This window comes from Macaca fascicularis, chromosome 4 (assembly GCF_037993035.2).
Source record: "Macaca fascicularis isolate 582-1 chromosome 4, T2T-MFA8v1.1".
Lineage (NCBI taxonomy): Eukaryota > Metazoa > Chordata > Mammalia > Primates > Cercopithecidae > Macaca > Macaca fascicularis.
Window position 1 is genome coordinate 158,695,091 of NC_088378.1, and position 22,196 is coordinate 158,717,286.

Consider the following 22,196-nt stretch of genomic DNA (forward strand, 5'->3'; position numbering starts at 1 on the left):
GCACATTTATCTATTGAGTCATCTTTTTCTTATTGATTAATAGGGTATCTTTATCTACTTTAGATAGGAGACCTTCCTCAGGTAGATGTATTGCCAATATCTCTTTCCTCCTGTCAGACTTGACTTTCAGTCTCTATTAAGAGTCATTTTTGTGAATAGACATTCTTATTTTTTGTGTAGTACAACTTATTAATCACCTATTTTATAGTTATTATTCTTTTGTGTGTGCCCTACTTAAGAAACAATTTTTCACTTTAGTGTTATGAAAAAGCCTGATTATTCAACTAGAAGTTGAATTATTTCAGCTCTCATATTTATATTTATAATTTTCCTGGAACTAATTTTTTAAGATATGCTGTAAGACAGGAATCAATATTTTTTTATACATGTATTTCATTGATTCAAACTATTAGGAAAAAGGTCATTTTTTAAAAAATGCACTGCTATGTTAACATGGCATAAACCAAATAACTTTATATGACTGGGTCTATTTTTAATACTTTCTTCTGATACTTTGCTTAATATTTCTATTTTACATGAATACTATGCTCTCTTAATTACTGTAGCATTATAATCTCTCTTAATATTATAAGCCCTCTAATTTTACTTTCTTATTCAAGGAGAACGTAGTTATTATTCTTATGTTTTCATACACATTTTATAATCAACCTGTCACTTTTCACAGAAGGAAAAAAAGCAAAAAACAAACAAAGTATCCTAAATTCTTAATATTTAGATCAGTTGGCTTTATTATAATATTGAATCTCTAATCCATGAACATAGTCTATTCCTTCTTTATTAGACCTTCTGTAATTTATTTTATAATACTTTCCTGCAGATTTTTCATTAGACTTATTGTGGCATTTGCTATTTGGGGATCCTATTATAAATGGTATGATTTTCTTTTCTTTTCAATTGTTGCTAATATATAGGAATACAATTGATTTTTGTATGTCAACATTGTATTCAGTGACTTTGCTGAATTTACTTAATGATTCTAATAGTTTTGCTATAAATTATTTAGTCTCTTTCTAAGCACACATTTACAGATACTGATAGTATTGTACCTTCCTTTTGAGACTTCATAGATTTTTTTTTCTTGCTATACTTTAGGAAAATGTTGAATAAAAGTTATCCAGGAATCTCGACTCATTTCTAATCTCAAGGGATAGCTTTTGTATTTTACCTTTAAGTATAGTGATTGCAGCAGATCTTTTTAAACAGATGCTTTTTGTCAGATTAAAGAAATGCTATATTCATTTTGTTAAGTAAAGATTTTATCAGAAATGTATATTGAATTTTATCGAATGCTTTATCTACATCTTTTGATATAGCCACATGGTTTTTCTCCTTCATTCTATTAATGTGATAAATTACAATTGCTGTCTTTTGATTATTAAGCCAATCCTGTATCTCTGGAATTAACTCGGATTGGTTGTAATTTATGCCTTTTATAAATCACAGATTTGATTTGCTAATATTTTGAAAAATAATTTAAAATTTACATTCATAAAAGAGATCAGCCTGTAATTTCTGTCTTGTGATTTCCTTGCATTATGTTGAATTATATCTGGCTTTACACGTTTTAAAACGTCTCTTGTTTTCCCATTTCTGAAAGAACTGTATAAAATCAGTTATTTATTTATTAAAGTTTGAAACAAATTATTGGCGAAACCATCTGGTCCTGGAGTTGTCTTTAGGGGAAGGTTTTTAATAATGAATTCAATTTTAATAGCTATTGAGCTATTCAAAATTCCTATTTCTCTCTATTAATTTTGATAAGATCTATTTTTATAAATTATGAAATGTGGCCGGGCGCGGTGGCTCAAGCCTGTAATCCCAGCACTTTGGGAGGCCGAGACGGGCGGATCACGAGGTCAGGAGATCAAGACCATCCTGGCTAACACGGTGAAACCCCGTCTCTACTAAAAAATACAAAAAACTAGCCGGGCGAGGTGGCGGCGCCTGTAGTCCCAGCTACTCGGGAGGCTGAGGCAGGAGAATGGCGTAAACTCGGGCGGCGGAGCTTGCAGTGAGCTGAGATCCGGCCACTGCACTCCAGCTTGGGCGACAGAGCAAGACTCCGTCTCAAAAAAAAAAAACAAAACAAAACAAAAATAAATAAATAAATAAATTATGAAATGTATTGGCATGAAGTTATTGAAAATATCTTCTCACTTTTTTAATGTAAGGAGAATCTGGAATAATGTCCCTTTTTTCATCCCTAACGTGATAATTTATGTGTGTTCCCCCCGCTACATACACACACAAATATTAAATACATAGTCTTCCTCGGGGGTAATATATTTTATTAGCCCTTTCAAAAAACAACATTTAATTTTGTTGATTTTCTCTGTTATACATTTGTCGTCTATTTCATTAAATTCCTACTTCTACTATCTTAAAGTTTAATTGTGTTTTATATTCCCAGCTTCTTCGTATGAATAGTCACATCATTATTTTCAGCCTTTTTTCTTTTCTAACATGTACATTTGAGGCTATGTATTTCCTTTAAGCACATATCTTAATATGCCATATTTTATGATCATTTCATTCATTTTTGTGATTAATTTCTAGCTCAATTTCACTGTAGTCAAAGACTATGATTTTAATAGTTTACAGTTTGTTGATACTACTTTATGGTCCAGCACATAATCAATTTGGAAAATGTTTCATGTGTACTTAAAAAGAAGGCATGTTTTGTACTTGTTTGGTGAGTCTCTGCTGTATTATAATAATTCAAACTGCTAGGCCTGTTGTTCAGGCATTCTATAGCCCTCCTGACTTTTTGATTGCTTGTTTATCATTTACTTATACTGTTAAAACCTTCCACTATGATTCCGGAATTTTAAACACATCATTTTATCATCTTCTGCCTTCCATCGGTTCTTTTGAGAAATTCGCTGTTAGTGTTGCTCCTTTGAAAGTAATATCCTTTTAAAAATCTGATTACTCTTAAGTTTTTTTCTGTCTTTCATTTTTAGCAATAATATAGAAGACCATGAGATATCTAGATGTATTTGTCTTATGTTTACCCTACTGGTGTTTATTAGGCTTCTAGAGTCTGTGTCTGGATATTGTTTTTCTGTTCAGGGAAACTTTGGATATTATCTCTTCAAAATTTGCTTCTGTTTCATTCTCTGTCTCTCCTTTGCTTCTGGGGTTTTAATGAGAGTCAGGGACTCCAGTTCCACGTACGTTAGGCCTTCCCTGGACACCTCACAGCCTACAACTAGAAAAGGTTCAGGGGCTCCAGCTGCCCCAAGGGAATGCACCGATTGGCATGCTCACAGCCCACCTTACCATGTGCCTCCTTGGGAAGTTCTTTCATAAAGTTTCTATCGTGGGCTTCACCCAGGTCAACCCTTTATGTTTCTCCCTAACCACACTCCGGAATGCCTCTTTGTACCAAAGACAGTTCTGCTGTCTCTTGTTTGGGCCCCACGATGCAACCTGCCTTTAAACTTGGGTCCAGAAAGAAGACTCACTGAGCAACTGGGGAGGTCCCCGGGTCTAGGCTTTGTGTTTGTCAGCTTCAGGCTATCTAAGTGGCATACCAGGAAAAAAAAAAATAGAATTAGTTAGGAGAGCAGAATAATGCAAATTGGAGTTTAAGAACTGCACATTTTTCTCCATGGGAGAATAAGGTACCATAATCCCTTTTGGTCCTGAGTAGAGTCTCATCTTGGTCTTTAAATGATGCCAAAAATAATTTTATTTTTAAAAAATTCTTGTCTTAACCATCTTCTTTTCCAAACAACAGAAAAAGCAAGCAAATTTTACAAACTTTGTTTATTGTTCCTTGTGCTCTCCTTGTAATAACCCTGCAATATAGATTCATTATCTCTATTTAGAATGGGAAAAACAGGCTCAAGTAACAGAGGCAGTAAGTGGAATAGGCAGGGTTTGAACTCAGGATTGCCTGTCTCTTTTCAAGTCTGGGCACTTTCAGTGCTGCAAAAATCCCACCTCCCTTAGTTCTCTCCCTTTCCTCTCCACTCTCCATTTTTTCTTCCATCAACACATTCAGTAGATCTAATAAAAATCAGGTGACACAGGACAAGCATCACACTGCTGCAAGCTTCCCCACGTAGATCTGACTTGGATTGTAAAAAGATGTCCGTGGAGGGGCACACAAAGAGCTCCAGCTTGTCTCTCTCGTTATCAGGTTTTGATGCTTTTGCTTGAATTTGTGACAGCTGTGTTGCTGCGGCTTCTCCTCCGATTCTCTCACCCTTTCCCTTCTCAGTGATTCAATACAATTTCTGTGTTTGTGATCTTCAGGGGAGCTGTTCTTTTTTTCATGCAACAATGAACCTTCAGGGAGGGCAAGAGCTAAGACACTTGTTTAATAAAAATGGAGACACTTTTTACAAAGCAAGCAAGAGGAGAGAGGAGTTAGGGTCACAGATGGCCTGAAGAAAGCGAGCTCTGGCCCGGGAGTTGGTTTTTGTGTGTGCTCAGAAGCCGCTGGAAGTGTGTGCTCACGTGCTTCTGTGCATTTTGCTGGCTGCAGTCATGAACATAACCAAAGAAGGGGCTGGGTGGATTTGACAAGGGTGGGCAGAGGGGGAGGGACCCTCAGGTGGAAGGCAGAGATGGGGGCTGTGTCTGTGGCAGAGCTTGTAGCTGTTTGGGAGCATGCTGATTGACACATGATTCCAGGCAGGCCATCACCCATGGGCGCATCATCCTGCCATTCAGCCTTAAGAGACACTCTGTGCTTATTCGTGTGGAAGGCCTGGCTCGGGCTGGCCTCTGCCTCATTGGGCAGGCCGCCACGGCCATCAGCCGTCATCATTCCAGAGGCCTGTCACACGGCCCGACACCCACCACAATTCCCAGGAACTTGAGAAACACGAAGTTGCTTTTCAGCATCTCAGGATCTGCGGAGGAGCCCAGCACCTCTTGTCTCCTTCCTGGTACTCCCTCTGGCCCAGTTGCCCACCCGGGCCCCTGCACCCCTGACAAAACAGAAAGCCCTCGCCGGCCCCCAGCAGCCAGAAACTGGGATTCTCTTTTCCACTGCAGTTCACTCCTAAGTCAGGTGTGAGGACTGGGGCTGAGGTGAGGCTGGTAATCAGCTCGGCAGCCCTGATTGCATCTTAATAACAAATGCAAAGCACCCAGAGCAGCAATTTGCAGTCATGGGAAAAATCAGCAGGTCCCTGGGATTTGACAGGAAGTAAACACTCTCCAGACTCCAATTTGGGAGAGAAAAAAAAATATTTGTAAGAGTACCCTGGCACTGCTTAGAGCTGTGAGGGCAAGAAAGTGGAAGAAGAGATTATAGCTAGACTGAGGGAAGGGAGGCTGAGGCCAGAGCCCAGATAACTTCACCCTGCCTCCTCCTTCTCTTCCTCCTCCTCCTCTTCTTCCTCCCCCTCCCCAGTCCCATCCCTCCCCTCTCTGCCTCCCTATGTGAGAAAGAAGATCACATTCTCTTCCTGTTCCTTCTACCAACCCCCCACCAGGAGCAAACAGAAAAGACCCCCACCAATAAAAACTGGCCACACAAGCATACTCAAGTCAAAGTATCCCTGGTTGAGGGGTCCCCAGGTAAAGGCTCACTTTTCCCCACCAGTCTTTTGTTCCTGTGCACACACCGAGCCAAAGCGGGACTGGAACCTCATCCATAAAATATCCCTGTCCTGCCAGGAGATTTTCCTCTTATAATCTCCTTGGAATGGAAAGGAATACTTATCCCCATTAGAAGGTGAAACGTTTTTCAGTGTCAATTTTTCTTCCTCTTTGAGAATGTTCCCCCCACTGAACACACATATTTTTCTTACATGTAATTTGATTTGGATGGTTTCTTGACCTGCATCCAAATCGAGCTGTGGGTAATTATTACTGTCACTATTGTTATTAATACGGATATTTATCATAATCTCACAAATGGCAGGGACAGCCCTTAATCTTGCTATTTAATTTGGTTGAAAGGAAAATGTGAGGCCCTGGCCTCCCTCCCAGTTTATTCTCTTTCACCAACTTCCTACTATGTGAATCATTAGCCCAGTTTCCAGAGATCTGGAGTCAGTATAACTCTGAATTGCATTCAGAGGATAAAGTAGGATGAAAGTGACAAGAGGTCAGATTTCTCTCATTAAAATGAGAAACTATCTGATTCTTAGATGTCTTGTGAGGTAGTAAGCTCCCCATCACCAGAAATATTCAGCTGGAAGCCGAAAGACTGTCTGTTAGGTGTCTGGTATGCTGTTTTAGAAAGGGATGAATGATGACTGTGGTTCTCACATTTTAGTTCTATCAGAATCACCTGGAAGGCTTGTTTACTGATTTCTGAGTCCCACCCAGAGTCGCTGATTCAGTGAGTCTGAGGCAGGGCCCAAGAGCTTGCATTCCTTTCTTTTCTTTTGAGACGGAGTCTCACCCTGTTGCCGAGGCTGGAGTGCAGTGGTGCAATCTTGGTTCACTGCAACCTCTGCCTCCTGGGTTCAAGCGATTCTCCTGCCTCAGCCTCCCAAGTAACTGAGATTACAGGCGCCCACCACCACACCCAACTAGCTTTTTGTATTTTTAGTACAGAGAGGGTTTCACCATGTTAGCCAGGCTGGTCTCGAACTCCTGGCCTTGTGATCCACCCACCTCAGCCTCCCAAAGTGCTGGGATTACAGGCATGAGCTTGCATTTCTAACAAGATCTCTGCGGTTGCTGGCCAGAGGGCATGGGTACTTTGAGAGCCACTGAACTAAGGGGAAGGTCAGTCTAGGTCATTTAAAGCTTTCCTCCTACTCTAAACTTTTATGATGCCATGTGTGATACTATAATTTTATATTATGATTTTATATATATGTATATACACACACACACACATATTGATTTTCATCTGCAGTTCCTGAATCATAACACCCATAACCCTTATTGCAGTCTTTTGTTATAATGTTGGGTGCTTTAGACCTCAGAAACAGGCCTCTGGAAATAGAATCTCTCTCTCTGACCTCCTCCTGTCCTCCTTTTACCTGCCCAAGGCAGGACTCTAATCTGATTGTGGATCAAAGAGACCCTCATTCCAGAGAGGGTCATTGTCCCATTCCTGCATAGGAAGGAATGCTATGCAGAGACCAAGAAAAGTCTGAACAGACAGGCCTTGCTGGCTTTAGATCATGGGCTTTTTATCCAGTCACATTTCTACACGGTTGTCAACCATGCCTATGTAACGTCAATCATGCCTATCGGAAGCCTCCATAAAAAACCACAAGGACAGGGTTCAGAGAGCTTCTAGATAGCTGAACACGTGGAGGTTCCTGGAGGGTGGCATGCCCAGGGATGACACCTGGAAGCTCCACGCCCCTTTCCCCACACCCCTCCCTATGCTTCTCTTCATTCCTATCCTTTATAATAAAGTGGTAAACACAGGTGTTTCCCTGAGTCCCGTGAGCTGCTCCAGCAAGTTAATCCAGTCCTAAGAGGGGGCTATGGGAACCCCAACTTGAAGAGAGTAGATCAGAAGTTCCAGAGGCCTGCTCACGTCACAGGTGTGTGAAGTAGGGGCAGTCTTGGGGACTGAGTGGGCCCTCCATCTGTGGAATCTGACACTGTTTCCAGGTAGGGAGTGTTGGAATTGAATTAGAGGACACTCAGCTGGTGTCCACTGTCAGTGTGGGGAGAAAACCCACACATTTGGTTACAGAAGCCTTCTTCTGTGTTGATCGTTGGGCTGTGAGAGCAGAAGGAAAATGGTCTGAGACAGGTTTTCCCCAAATACCATCAAGTGAGAATGATTTAAGAAGTGACCGAGAGTAATTGGCTCAGGTTGAAGGGATAAGATGTGGCAGTTCTCTCACTAACTTCATATAGGCATTTACCAGAAGGACAACTTTTGTCTTCTTCTCTGAGCACTGTCCTGTCTCCATAGATCTATCCCATACATGCTTCTAAGCCTGCTTTTCCTTCCCGCTGTCTCATTTAGCGGGAGACCTCCCACTGTTTCATTCAGTTTGGGAGGGAAACCACACTTACTCAGACAAGTAAGCCCTTAGTTTTTACTCTCCCTGTAAAAACTGTACCTGTTCTGGCTCTGATGCCTTAAAACAAAAATAAAACAACACAGAAGTCCTTTTCCCTGACACGTGGTGAACACAACACGGTAACACCACCTTACCTGGTGATCTCTGTTACTCGGTTTCATTTGGGGCTGTGAAGTCACCTGGAACAGTGTTTCGTGTACACTGTATAGGAATCCCATGGGCAGCTGTAGCGGGGAGTACGGAAGAGAAGCAGTCCCAGTCGTGTCTTGTAAGACATGATCTTGCATGTGGGCTTCAGGGCTACAGAGCAGCTTCCATGCACATTATCATACATGATGCCCAAAACACCACGATACACAAAACAGGTATCATTAACTGCATCTTATTGATAAGAAAGGTAACACTTGGAGAGTTTCTACATTGCCAAAAGGTCACAACAAACACTGTAGAAGAAAAATTCAGGTTTTCTGACTCTTGGAGTGATCTTTTCATCTACCTCACCAAGTTGCTCTTGGAAACAAAGCAGTGGGGAAAGAGGCAGGACAGGGATGATAGCGCCCAAATGGGAATTTTTGCAGCACTAGGTAGGGACAGAGTCTGGACAACCACCAGCTCCCACCTCCTTCTCCCCAGTCTATCTGGGAAACTTCCCTCCCTCAGCTGCCCATCCATCTATTATAGATAGCCATCCATCCATCTCATTTTAAAGATGAAGAAACAGGCCCAGAGGGGTCAAATGTCTTGCCCAGGATCACACACCTGCTTAATAGCAGAGTCAGGACTAAAACTAACCTGAACTCAATCTTTTTTTTTTTTTTTTTTTTTTTTTTTGAGATGGAGTCCTTCTCTGTTGCCCAGGCTGGAGTGTAGTGACATAACATCAACTCACTGCAACCTCCGCCTCCCGGGTTGAAGTGATTCTCCTGCCTCAGCCTCCTGAGCAGCTGGGATTACAGGCAGCCACCACCATGCCCGGCTAATTTTTGTGTTTTTAGTAGAGACGGGGTTTCATCATGTTGGGCAGGCTAGCCTCGAACTCCTGACCTCAGGTAACCCACAGCCTCGGCCTCCCAAAGTGCTGGGATTGCAGGCATGAGCCACTGCACCCGGCCAAACTCAAGTCTTCTGATGCTCAATACTGACTATATACTGGGTCACTTTTCATGAGAATGGCAGTATGATCTTTGGATAAATTTGCTAATGTACGTTTTCCTTGTGTTTTCTGTTACCTGTGTCCTTCCCCTTTATTCTAGAAGTAGCTCGATATGTCATGCTTATCGCCTGAGTGAAGGAGGAAGAAGAAAAGAATAAAGTCACCTGAGAGGGTATGTGGGGTACATTTAAGTTTAGCTTAAAGCTGCCTCCTTACATATTTTAAGTTCAGCCTAAAGGTTTCTTCATGCACAGTGTACTGTAACCTACCTGAATGTGTAAACAGACTATAACCTACTCTCATGCCAATCGCTGAGTTTCTCGGCCAATCACAGGTGGCCAAATGCTCAAACCCTTTTCAAATAAGGCGCACACCGAGGTGTAACCAATCCAGTGTTTATATATCTCACTTCCATTTTCTGTACATCACTTTCCTTTCACTTTCTACAAGTCTTTTTCAACGAGGCCTAGAGCCTCTCTGAACCTGTTGTGGTTTGGGGGCTGCCTAATTCACAAATCATTCGTTGCTCAATTAAAATGTGTTAAACTTAATTTGTCTAACGTTTTTCTTTTAACAGGAGTGCCAGGCAAATATTTTTGCAGGGGACAGGGAACTGTCCATATAGACAGTTTGGGTCACCTCAAATCAGCTTGTCTGCAGCACCAGTATGGCAGTCCCATCTCATAGAATTCTGAGAAATAAATTCTGCTTCATCTGGTGGGAGGAATCTGCTTACAGGCAAACCTTCTAGAACCAAAGCCCAGCACTGGGGCCTTGGACAACCCTATAGGTGCAAGGTCTGGGCCCTTCAAGTGTATGATAGACCCCTGCAGTAAAGAGTCAGACAGGGCTGGGCGTGGTGGCTCATGCCTATAATCCCAGCACTTTGGGAGGCTGAGGCAGGCAGATTGCCTGAGCTCAGGAGTTCAAGACCAGCCTGGGCAACACGGTGAAACCCTGTCTCTACTAAAATACAAAAATTAGCCAGGCATGGCGGTGTGTGCTTGTAGTCTCAGCTACTCGGGAGACTGAGGCAGGAGAATTGCTTTAACCCAAGAGGCGGAGGTTGCAGTGAGCCAAGATTGTGCCATTGTACTCCAGCTTGGGCAACAGAGGGAGACTTTGTCTCCAGAAAAAAAAAAAAAAAGAAACAGAATCAGATATTGCCCCAAAAAGGAAAAATGAATATGGGGCCTATGGATGCTTCAAGAACCGGAAGAAGACTTAGAAATGTTCAGAGAAAATACTTCAAAGTGTAGGGTCTCCGGAGGGTTAGGGCCTGGTGTGGGAGTCCTGTTTATCCAGGCCTAGGGGCAATACTGCTCCAGATCAAAGAGGGGGAAGAAAGTCAATATGATCTTGGGGACTCAAAGCATAAAATGTATATGATGATATAAATGTAAAGTTTCCCCACCCTGGGACTGGATAGATTCCCTGGGTCCGAAAGTGAGGGAGAGGAGCGTGGGAGGGAAGAGAGGGAAGACTGAGATGCTCCTGGCTCCTGAGTTTTGTAGGAAAGAGAAGAAGGAACAATACCCTGAGTGCAGAGAGGATCACCCTCCTGGGCCTAGGGAAAGCCTTGAGGGATAGTAAGTCCCACCCACCCCCTACCTGTTTTCACCATGCCTGGCAAGGTCAGGTGCGGAGGAAATGTCGTGAGGTGGGTCTGGGGGGCAGGCTGGAGGCAGCCTCTCAGAAGCTCTCTCCCCTAGGGTGTGCTGGGCCAGCGATATGTTTTTTGTGCTCCCAAGAGGGTGCAGGCGTGGCAGAGAGAAAGAGAGAGGAGAGAGGCAGACAGAACCCTAAGAAGTAGTCAGCAACAAAGGCATCCTGGCAGAGAGCTGGGTGAGGAAGAAGGACTTCTCTGCAGAGGCCAGGACAGAGCCGTGACGACACCCAGGTTCAGATGACCCTGCTCTCCTCCTCCCCACACCCTCTACATTTCAGTACTATCTACTTCCTGGGGTGCAGATGTGACTTTGAAGAAAGAGAAGAGGATCCTTGTCTGACTAGATTTTCATCATTTGGCTAAACAGGGGCTCAAAATAGAAATTAAATAGTTACCAAAAACAAAAAAGAAATTTAAAAAACCTCTACTTTTTGAACATCTCAAATTTTGATGTAGCATTATACCTACCACGAGAGGCTCAATGAAAAGCAGCAGCTAAAATCCTGGAGTGTGTGGATGGATAAGAGCCCAAGGGAGCCATTTTGTCCCTGAGACACCAGCGACGGCTGGGCAGAAGAAAACGGACTCTGGGAATTCTTGGGTGTTTCATTTGTATCTTGAGATTCTGGATCCTGGTCTCTTGCATCTCTTAGGGGCCTGTGATGTTGAAGGGCCAAAGAGAAGGTGTTGTCTCGAGCTCTCTATCCTGTCCTTTCACTCTCACCCAGCCTCCTACAAAAGGATATGAAAAGCATGTAAGAATGGGTAGCAGCATCTTTGCTGCAGGGATTTGGTCTCAAAGGCTGTGGGGTCAGTGGCTTAGCTCCAGCCCGAACAAGGTATCAACAGGAAGTCAAGGTCCAGGAACGATGGGCCCCCAGCCTCTCCTCACAGGAGCCCTTCTCCCAGTCCCCGAACAGGCAGGTTGGAGGGAAACCCTACACAGACCAGCAGGAGCAGAGGGACTGTCCTGGAGCAACTGCTGAAGTCACCTCATCGCCCGACATAAACCATGTCACCTTCTGTTGTTTTCAGCAGCAAGGACATTCTTGTTTTCTCACAAAAGAGCCTCGGTCACCTGAGGACATTTCTTGCAGCGATCCAGCGGGCTTTTGTCTTCGCGTCACCTGATTCTCCGTGTTCCCTTCAGGAACGATGCCATCTTTTCCACAGTAGCAAATACACTGAAACTGAACTAGTTAGGAGGATTTAAAAAAGATCCTTGTAATCTGCAAACTAATGCCTTGATCTTTCGTCCTCTTTCAGAAAGAAAGAGATCAACTAATAGCTCAACAGGGTTTAACCTGGGCTTACTGAGAAGAATCAAATTTTTTTTTTAAAGAAAATAAAATTGTAATATGAGCCAGTCAGACATGTGAATATTCATCTACATATGGAAAGTGTGACTCCAAAGAATGGTTTGGGGAAAGAGCATCACGATACAAGAATAATCAAGACCAGATCCCCTATTCATTGCATACGTGTATGGTATATGTGCATGTGTGTGTATATGTATATGTATATGTACATGTATATGTATATGATTGATATGGTTTCAGCCTGTGTCCCCACCCAAATCTCATGTTCAGTGTTGGAGGTGGGTCTGGTGGGAAGTGATTGGATCATGGGGGTGATTTCTCAAGGGTTAACACCATCCCCCCTTAGTACTGTATAGTGAGTGAGTTCTCACGAAATCTGATTGTTTAAAATTGCGTGGCACTTCCTTTTTCCTTTTCCTCCTGCTCCAACCATGTAAGATGTGCCTGCTCCTTCTTTGCCTTCTGCCATGATTGGAAGCTTCCTGAGGCCTCCCTCAGGAAGTCACTATGCTTCCTGTACAACCTGTGGAACCATGAGCCAATTAAACCTCTTATCTTTATGAATTGTCCAGTCTCAGGTATTTCTTTATAGCAGTGTGAAAATGGACTAATACAATGGTATATGTATATGCATATCGTATACAGAGAGGCATAGCAAGTCCTATATCAAGTCGCTTATAATCACTTATTAAGTTGTTATCAATGCTGCCCCAAATGCCTGGCATCACCCTAGGTACAGTGGGAGATACATAAAAAGAATATATAAGCTCTCTTGACCCTCACAGAAATAACTAATTTGGGACTCAGGAGTTCATTAGAGGCAACAATCGGAGAATAATACAAAAAATTATTATAATTGGTAAATACAATAAGAACAATTGCTGACATGTGTTAAGTGCTTACTAAGTACCAGCCCCTTGGGTATGTTATCTCATTAAATCCTTAGGAAAACAGGTAAGTACTGTTATGAGAGTAATTTTATAGAACTAGAGGTTGAGAGGTTTGAACTGGGCCAAGGTCATGTAGTGAGTACAGCAGGACATGAAGTCAGATCTGCTGGACTTCAGGCTACTTAAGCACTCCCCAGCTCCTCATGTGTGTCAATAAGAGGAACAGAGAGTAAGTGCTGGGGTCATTCAGAGAAACCAGAATACGGAGCTCCAGAACACTCAGAGAAGGCTATAGAGGAAAGGTATACTGTGTTATACCATGGATGCCCTGGCTGGAACTGGGACTAAGTAAAGAGAAGACTCTGGCAGCTGGCTCCGGTCTTGGTGATGTGCGGGAGTTGTGAGTTCTGGGCAACTTGGGTTCTACTCTCAGATCTGTCTGATGGATACTCAGAAAGGTAAATGACTTTTGCATTGTCACACATACCCCTGAGCTGTGAAATGTGGTAACTCAACCAGATGCTCTCCAAATCTTGTCTTGGGGACAGGGGTCAGAGAAGGACACAGTATAGCTCAGGATGCAACTTGGGCCATCCTGGAAGCTTGTCTCCTTGGTAGAAGCCTCTTTGATTGGCTCTATTTGTGCACCTTGAGTATCAGATTGGCACAACCTCAACTGGCACAGACCCTGACACCCAACACCCACTTGAGATGGATGCTAAGTTTTCATGCTTTTTCCATTGGAGGCCTTAAGCTTTCTTGAAGTAACCCAGATCTAAATGATATGTAAAATAAATAAAAGTGTTGCTTCCCCTCTGTGTGAAACCAGAACCTGAGAACCTGGTCCTTCTTAGGGAGGTAAAGTAGAGGTGAGACTGGGAGCTTAAATTGGGAATGAGAGGTGAAAATAATCTTGTGGAAGGGTAAGAGATGCGAACCCAGGGACCAAATTCTCTTTCTTTATCACAGACCAACTCATTCATTTAGCAGAAAAAATTTCTAAGGGAATGTTTCTGGAGACTTTCAGACAGATTTCTAAATAAAATGCCCAAATCCTCTAGAATACTATGTAACTACTCAGGAGAAGCCTCATTTTATTCTTCGTCTCATCAACAGACACCATGTGGACAGTCTGTAGTAGCATTTTGTCATCTATCTCCTAATTACTCCAGAAGCCAGGCATTGTGTTCCTCATTTACTGGTGAAAACCCAAGGCGACAAGAAGCTCCATAATTTGCCCAAAGTCAAAAGGTTGAAGAATGCTGGAACCAGGATTCAAACCCATATCTGCTTGAAGCCCGGGCCTCAGCTCTTCACTGGCTCTGTCATTTGCTTTGATGGCAATGTAACTGCCAAGCGACTTTGCTCCCTCTATACATAATGAGAGGTGTCCATAACCAAAGGAGACTGGTGTACACAAGTGACTCCTCTGCATAACGGGACACACAACTGTTCACACAACTGAGTGTTTGTTCTTAAGAATTTCTTCTTCAAGTCGAAAGACCACCACTGGCAACAACCACCAAAATGCATTATGAAAGAATTAAGCAGGACTTAGGGAGTAGGTGTTTAGAGGCCATTACTATTCTTTTTAAAATATATTTTATATATAGTGAAAGGTACAGACCCTACGTGTATAATCCAATGAGTCTGGGCAATCCTATACAATACACCTATGTAATTACCACCCAGTCAAGATAAAAAATAGTGCCATCACCCCAGAAATTTCCCTTTTCCCTCTTTCTAGTCAGTTCCTCTCTACAGGCAATCACTACTCTATCACCATGGACTAGTTTGCCTATTATAGAATTCTGTATAATTGCAGTCATACAATGTGGAGTCTCTTGTGTCTTGGTTTTTAGGCTCAGCATATTTTTGAAATTCATCTATATTCTTGAAAGTATCTGTCGTTCTTTCTTTGATTTACTGAGTAGTATTCCAACATGTGAGTAGACCACAATTTGTTCAGACATTCTATTGTTGATGGGCATTTGAGTTGTATCCACCTTGGGCTATCATGAGTAAAGCTAACATCTTATTCTTACATGTGTCTTTTTACAGTTAAGTGTTTTCATTTTTCATGAGTTAATATCTAGTAGTGGAATGCTGAATCACTGGGGAAGAATATGTTTCACTTAAATGCTTAATCTCTGCAAAAGAGTTTTCCAAAGTGATTTTACAATGTGAATTTTAGTTGCTCCATATTCTTGCTCACATTCAATGTTGTTAGTTTTTAATTTTAGCCCTTCTCATGAAACGGTATCTCGTTGTGGTTTCACTTTGGATTCCTCTAATGGCTAATGATGTCCCCTTTTCCTGTGTATGATTGTCATTTCTGTATCTTCTTTAGTGGATGGGATGTCCTTTCAAATCTTTTGTACAATTTTTAGAAAGAGTTGTTCATTTTTTACTTTTTATTTTTGAGAGTTTGTTATATGTTCTGGATAAGTATTTTATCATATGTGATTTGCAAATATTGGCTTTAAGTGTGTGGCTTGGGGAACTGTGTTTTTGCAAAAGCAGAACTTTTTAATTTTGATGAAACCAAATTTGTCAGTTTTTTCTTTTATGAATTAGGCTTTGGTTGCTATAACTAAAAATATATTTTCCCAAACCAAAGTCATAAAGATTTCATTTTCTGGTTTTCTTCCCAAAGTTTGGTAGTTTGAAGTTTTGCATTTAGGCCTAGGATCCATTTTAGGCTGATTTTTGTTTATAGTGTGAAGTATGGATCAAAGTTAATTTTTTTGCATATGAATATTCAATTATTCTAGTGCCTTTTGTTGGAAAAAAAAAAAACTTTTCTATCTCCACTTAATTTGCTTGGCACTTTTGCAAAAAATCAATTGACCATATATGTTGAGTCTATTTCTGGATTCTTTTCTATTCCAATGATCCGCTTGTTCATCTTGTTGCCAATATAGTAATTACTGTAGTTTCAAAAAATCTTGAAGTCAGATAGTATTAAGTTTTTCAACTTTGTTTCTTCTTCAAAGTTGTTTGGGCTACTCTAGCTCATTTGTATTTGTATATGAAGTTTAGAACGAGTTTGTCAATTTGTATTTTAAAAAAAAAAAAAACCCACGATTTTGACTTGGAATGGCCTGAATCTATTTGTGGATATTTTTTTTGAGGGGAGACGTAGACAGAGTCTTGCTCAGTCCCTGAGGCTGCAGTGCATTAGCACAATCATAGCTCACTGGAGCCTTGACTTCCTGGGCTCAAGCAATCCTCCCACCTCAGCCTCCCAAGTAGCTGGAAATATAGGCACATGCCACCATGCTCAGCTAATTCTTCAAAATTTTTTGCTTTCACTATGTTGCCCAGACTGATCTTGAACTCCTGGGCTCAAGCAGTCCTCCTGCCTCAGCCTCCCAAAGTGCTGGGATAATAGGTGCGAGTCACCATGCCCAGCTATATTTGTGAAGAACTGATATCTTAACAATATTCAGCCTTGAATCAAGAAAGAAAGTCAATTAATATGGTATATCTCTCTTAATTTAAACTTTAAAAAATTTCTCCTAGAATTGTTTTGTAATTTTGTTCAGTTTATTCCTAAGTAGTTTATGTGTTGATGCTATTGTTTTTATTTCATTTTTCAGATTTTTCGCTATTAGCATATAAAAATTAACTTTTATTTATTGTGTCTATATCCTATAAATTTGATAAATTCGTTTGTTATTTCTAACAGTTATTTCATAGGATCACTTAAAATTTTCTACGTATACAATCATGTCATTTGTAACTAAAGACAGTTTTATTTCTTCCTTTCAAATTTTTATGTTGTTTGTTTATTAGGGGGTTTTTTGTTTCTTTTTTTTTTTCTTTATTATAATGGCCATGCTCCCAGCACAATGTTGAATAGACGTGATTAAAGCAGATGTTTTTGTCCTGTTTCTTATCTTATATGTAACACCTTCAGCAGTTCTTCAGTAAGTATGTTAGCTATAGGGTTTTTGCTTTGCACTTTTTCAGATTTACAAGTTCTCTTCACTCTTATTTTGCTAAGAGTTTTTATCTATAAATGGTTGTTGAATTTTGTCAGGTGCTCTTCTGTCATCTCTTCCAGGCAACTTTGTTGACTCTATCTCAGCACAAAGCTGGATCTACGTGGCGTGACTGAAATCTTGTAGTTGCTGTTTTAACTCAAATACTGTTCATTATGGGAATGTTCTTAATTTTGAGCCAAATTATTTTATAATTACATATTTGACTATTAGAAACAGTTACTGCAGACTTCCTTTCACGTGCCACATTTCTTGAGACTAATGTTGCTAGAAGCCTTGGAACTGGGCTTGTTTATCAGAATCAATTCACAATCGGAAGGAAAACATGCAGAAGTATGGAATAGGCTCCCCACTTTCTTGGCCATGAGGCAAAAAAATTAGAGAGGAAATGAAACTTTGAGGTCTGTCAAGGGGAGTGCTGTGTGTCACAGCCAAGTACTGTGTTACCTGTGGGTCAACCAGACCAAACCACATATGCTAGTGGACAGTTTGGAGAGAAAGTTACATCCCTGCTAGCCTAGATTTGGCAATGAAGAATAACTACCTCATTCCCAAAGATTGCCAAACCTTCTTATACTAGTCCCTTAAAAAGTTTTAATTCAGTCTCAAAAGAAGGTATTCACAATATCATTAGACATGACAATTTAAATGTTTGAAGCCAAGCCTAATCCAGATGAGGAGTTATTTTGTTCTCTCTGTGGCTTCATACTTTATACCTATTTCTTCTTCTCTTTGTTTTCTTTACTTTCAACTGTCTATGCCAACTAAACACACCAAGTATCTAGAGAGCAACTTTTGTTGAAGACTACCACAGAATATATGTTCACACTCGGCTTGTCTTTCACAGTCAATTTGGGAACATTTGTATGACACTCCAAAATCTCAAAATTTCTAGGACAAGCATTCCTTCGAAATTGTTTTCAGGGCCAAGTCACCCATGGAAACCGGCTTTGTTACTTTAGGCCTGAGTTTTTTATCCAGTGAGAAAACCCTGCAAAGCTAAAGGGATCTGGGGTCAAATAATTTTAGGAAATGTAGCATATTATGACATCCTCCTGGAAATTCACAAGACACATTTGCATGTTAAAAACTCTTCGCTACACAATTCAACCTAGTGTTGCCCTCAATTTTTTGGACCTTGGAAACTATTGGTTCAGTTTGGTTTGGTTTGGCTAACGAATACCTTTTAACCATCATTCCACAGAACATATTTGGACACTGCTTTGCAATGCAGCTTATATGTTCACCCAGCCTTAGACATACTCAGCGCTGCATCCTGCAAAAAGGAAGCAAGCACCCCTCAAGCCAATAGTCATTTTTTGATAATCAAAATCATCTTTCAAAACCCTTCAATCTGGCCTTGACTTCATGGCTGCCTGGATAGCAGAGTACCATTTGAGAAAGGGTTCCATTTAGATCTGTGACGTGGCTTGAGAGTTGAAGGGAGTTAAGAGTGGAAGGAGGGTGAATGTCTTGCAGTAGAAAACACAGATGAAGTGAGAGTGGAGGTGGAGGAAGGATAAAGGGGAAGAACGTGGAGAGACACAAGAGAACATGGGCTCTAGAGAAAATACGCTCCTTGCAGGAGTCTGTGCAGTCTCTTGTGTGGTTCACTCCTGAGGGCTGAGGCAAGAGTTCATTGGCAATGGAGCCAACTGCCTTTATGAAGAGACTTAATGTTGCTTAACTCTCACTGCAGCCTGTTTGAATCATTCCTACAACCATGGGCAATAAAGTCCTATTTCGTCTTTTACCTTTCCTGCCATCTTTTCTTTTGGAGTCTTGGGGTGGTTTCAGTGGGTTTTATAATTAAGGCCACTTACTTTCTTTAGTACAAAACTTTCTTTCATTTTTTGTTTTGTTTTGTTTTGTTTTTTGGAGATGGAGTCTCACCCTGTCGCCCATGCTGGAGTGCAATGGTGAGATCTCGGCTCACTGCAACCTCTGCCTCCTGGGTTCAAGTGATTCTCCTGATTCAGCCTCCTGAGTAGCTGGGATTACAGGCACGTGCCACCATGCCTGGCTAATTTTTTGTATCTTTAGTAGAGAAGGGGTTTCACCATGTTGGCCAGGCTGGTCTTGAACTCCTGACCTCATTATCCATCAGCCTTGGCCTCTCAAAGTGCTGGGACTACAGGCATGAGCCACTGCGCCCGGCCAGTACAAAACTTTTTGATTCCATTTGAGAATGTTGAGTTTTTTTCCTGTACTCAGAGTGTTTCCTCTGTAGGGGAGACCCATGAGTTGAAGGGCTAACCTAGTGCTGTCTAAGAAAACACAGAGCAATGAGGGAATGTTCTATGTCTGAACTATCCAATGGGATGCCCAGTAGCCACAATGGCCATTGAGCACTCGAAATGTGGCTCATGTGACTGAGAAACTGAATTTTCAATATAAGCAAATTTAAAGTTAAATAACTACATGAGGCTACTGGCTACTATATTGGAGAGCAGGTCTAGGAGCTAGATTCCTGAGGAGAAAGGAAGTCATCATTATCTTATAGCCTTGGGATGCCTATACCACAAACTGAGGACTGGAAACTCTGAGAAGCCTATTAATATTTCCCTTAGTTTTAGACTGACTTGTGTATGCCATAGTAAGTCTTATCTGAAAATACATAGTTTTCTGCAGCATCCCTGGCTTTGTATACACAGGGGCTGTTTCTCCTAATTCTTTGACTTTTAAAATGTCCAGGAAGCTATACATATGTATAGTAAGTGCAGTTAAAGAAAAGGTCTGGAGTCAGACAGACCTGGGTCCTAATCCTCACTCTGCTACTTACAGTTTTGAATGATCCTCTTTTTAGAGGATCAACCGCCTTTACCCAGTTTTCATCTACAAGGTTGTAGCAGGAATTGCCCTGTTTCTATCATGTGGCCTTCCTGCCCTCTCTCCCAGGCACGGCTGAGTCTCGAGAGGACAGGCATCCCAACTTGTCCTCTCCCTGGGAAACTGGAAAGAGACAGAGAGGGAGAAATGAGATACTTCAGTGGCTGAATCTATAACACTAACATCATGCCCTGTTGGTGCCCTCGTTTTCAACATATGAACCACAAAATTCAAGGGAGCCAGTCTGCAAAAGAGAGAAAAATTATACAGAGAGGCAGGATGGGGTGAATAAGAGATGGAAGAAAGGCAGTGAAAGAGACTTAACCTCTCCCTGGTGGACATTATAGCCCTCACCAATATGTGTTCTGGGAAGATACTGTCTCCCAGCCCCTTGCATTTAAGCAAGGCCATCTGACTCGAAGGAACATATGCCACTCCTGGCCTGAGGCAGCGAAAGTCCCTTGCAAGATTCTCCCGTCCCTCACTTCCCCTGCTGGGGCAAATTTACAAGCCTTGTGTTGAGATGACAGATCCAGTGGTACTAAAACAGCTTGGGCCTCTGAATCACCACGCGAAGGACAGTTGTCCCCAGAGAACCGCTAACATTGTTGCCTTAAGCCACTGAGATTTTGAGATTTATGTGTTAATGTAACTTGGTTTATTCTGGTTCACATTCTCTCTGAGCTTTAGTTCCCTCATCTGTACAATGGGGGTAGACATTTCTGATAAGGCTGTTGTCATGAATGCATAAGATAATGTCTGTTACATGCCTTCCATAGTACCTGTCACGGAGACAGCTGATGAAGAAGTATCATTTCTTTATTTTTGGTTTTCTTTTTTTCATAACTTTTATTTTAGGTTTGGGGGTACATGTGAAAGTTGGTTACATCGGTAAACATGTGCCACGGGGGTTTGTTGTACATATTATTTCATCACCCGGGAATTAATCCCAGTATACAATATAGTTATCTTTTCTGCTCTTCTCCCTCCTCCCACCCACCACCCTCAAGTAGACCCCAGTGTCTGTTGTTTCCTTCTTTGTGTTCTTAAGTTCTTATGATTTCACTCCCACTTATAAGTGAGAACATGTGGTATTTGGTTTTCTCTTTCTGCATTAGTTTGCTAAAGATAATGGCCTCCAGCTCCATCCATGTTTCCACAAAAGACATTATCTTGTCCTTTTTTTGTGGCTGCATAGTATTCCACGGTGTGTATGTACCCCATTTTCTTTATCTAACTTGTCACTGATGGACATTTAGGTTGATTCCATGTCTTTGCCATTGTGAATAGTGCTGCGATGGACATTAGCATGCATGTGTCTTTATGGTAGAATGATTTATATTCATCTGAGTATAGACTGTTGGCGGGAGTGTAAATAATTCAACCATTGTGGAAAGCAGTATGGAAGTTCTCAGAGAGCTAAAAGCTGAATTACCATTCAATTCAGCAATCTCATCATTTCTTTATTCTTAAGCCGTTGTGATCTCTAAGTCTATTTTATTCTTTCACAGTCTACGTCTATGTCTACCAGACACTTTAGTCAGTATGATACAATCAGAGCAAATCCAATATCAGCTGAAATATGTTCTCATCAGCCTGAGGAATTCACACCAATCTCAAGAGGGACCTACTGTGGGCCAGGAATGAACTGTCTTTGTTTTACAAGCCAGCCCTCAAGAGAAAGAAATTGGTTTTGCCACCTGGTGCTTCAGAAAAACAGAAAGGACAAATAAGGCTCCTGTAAATTCTCTGCTAGCAACACAAAAGGCAAGCATTCTAGATCCTCCCCACATGAACACTCCCTCCCCTCAGGCTGACCTGGGCCTCCATTTTTGCTTAACTTCACATCTGTGGAAATTTGGAGTGTTCATGTGTGTGTGCATGTGTGTGTGTGCAGAAATTCATGTTAAGGACACAGCAAAGGGAATCCACTGACATTCTTTTCTGGAGTTCTGCATGGTACTGAATGTACTTGGTATTCATGATTGGAAAGAAGATCTACTGCCATGGTGACAACCTTGCTCTCCAAATTGGCACGTTCAACCAGTCAAGGAGGACACATTTATGAGGTATGAGTCTGAAGATGAAAATGAGATCAGTTTGACTTTACAACCTGTCAAAATGATCTTGTTATTCTATAGTCATCAGATGGGGACCCAACAGAGAATCATTCTTGATAGCCTGGTTGAGAGGCTTGTCTTTCTTTCTGAAGTGGTTGTAGTCAGTGTTTCCACCAGGAACTAGAGGCTCCTGTGTGTAGGTTCTTTGCACAGACTATGCCAACTTTTAGCCTTCACCCAAGCAGCAAGGCAGGACTGCAGGAAGACTGGTCAACCCTTCA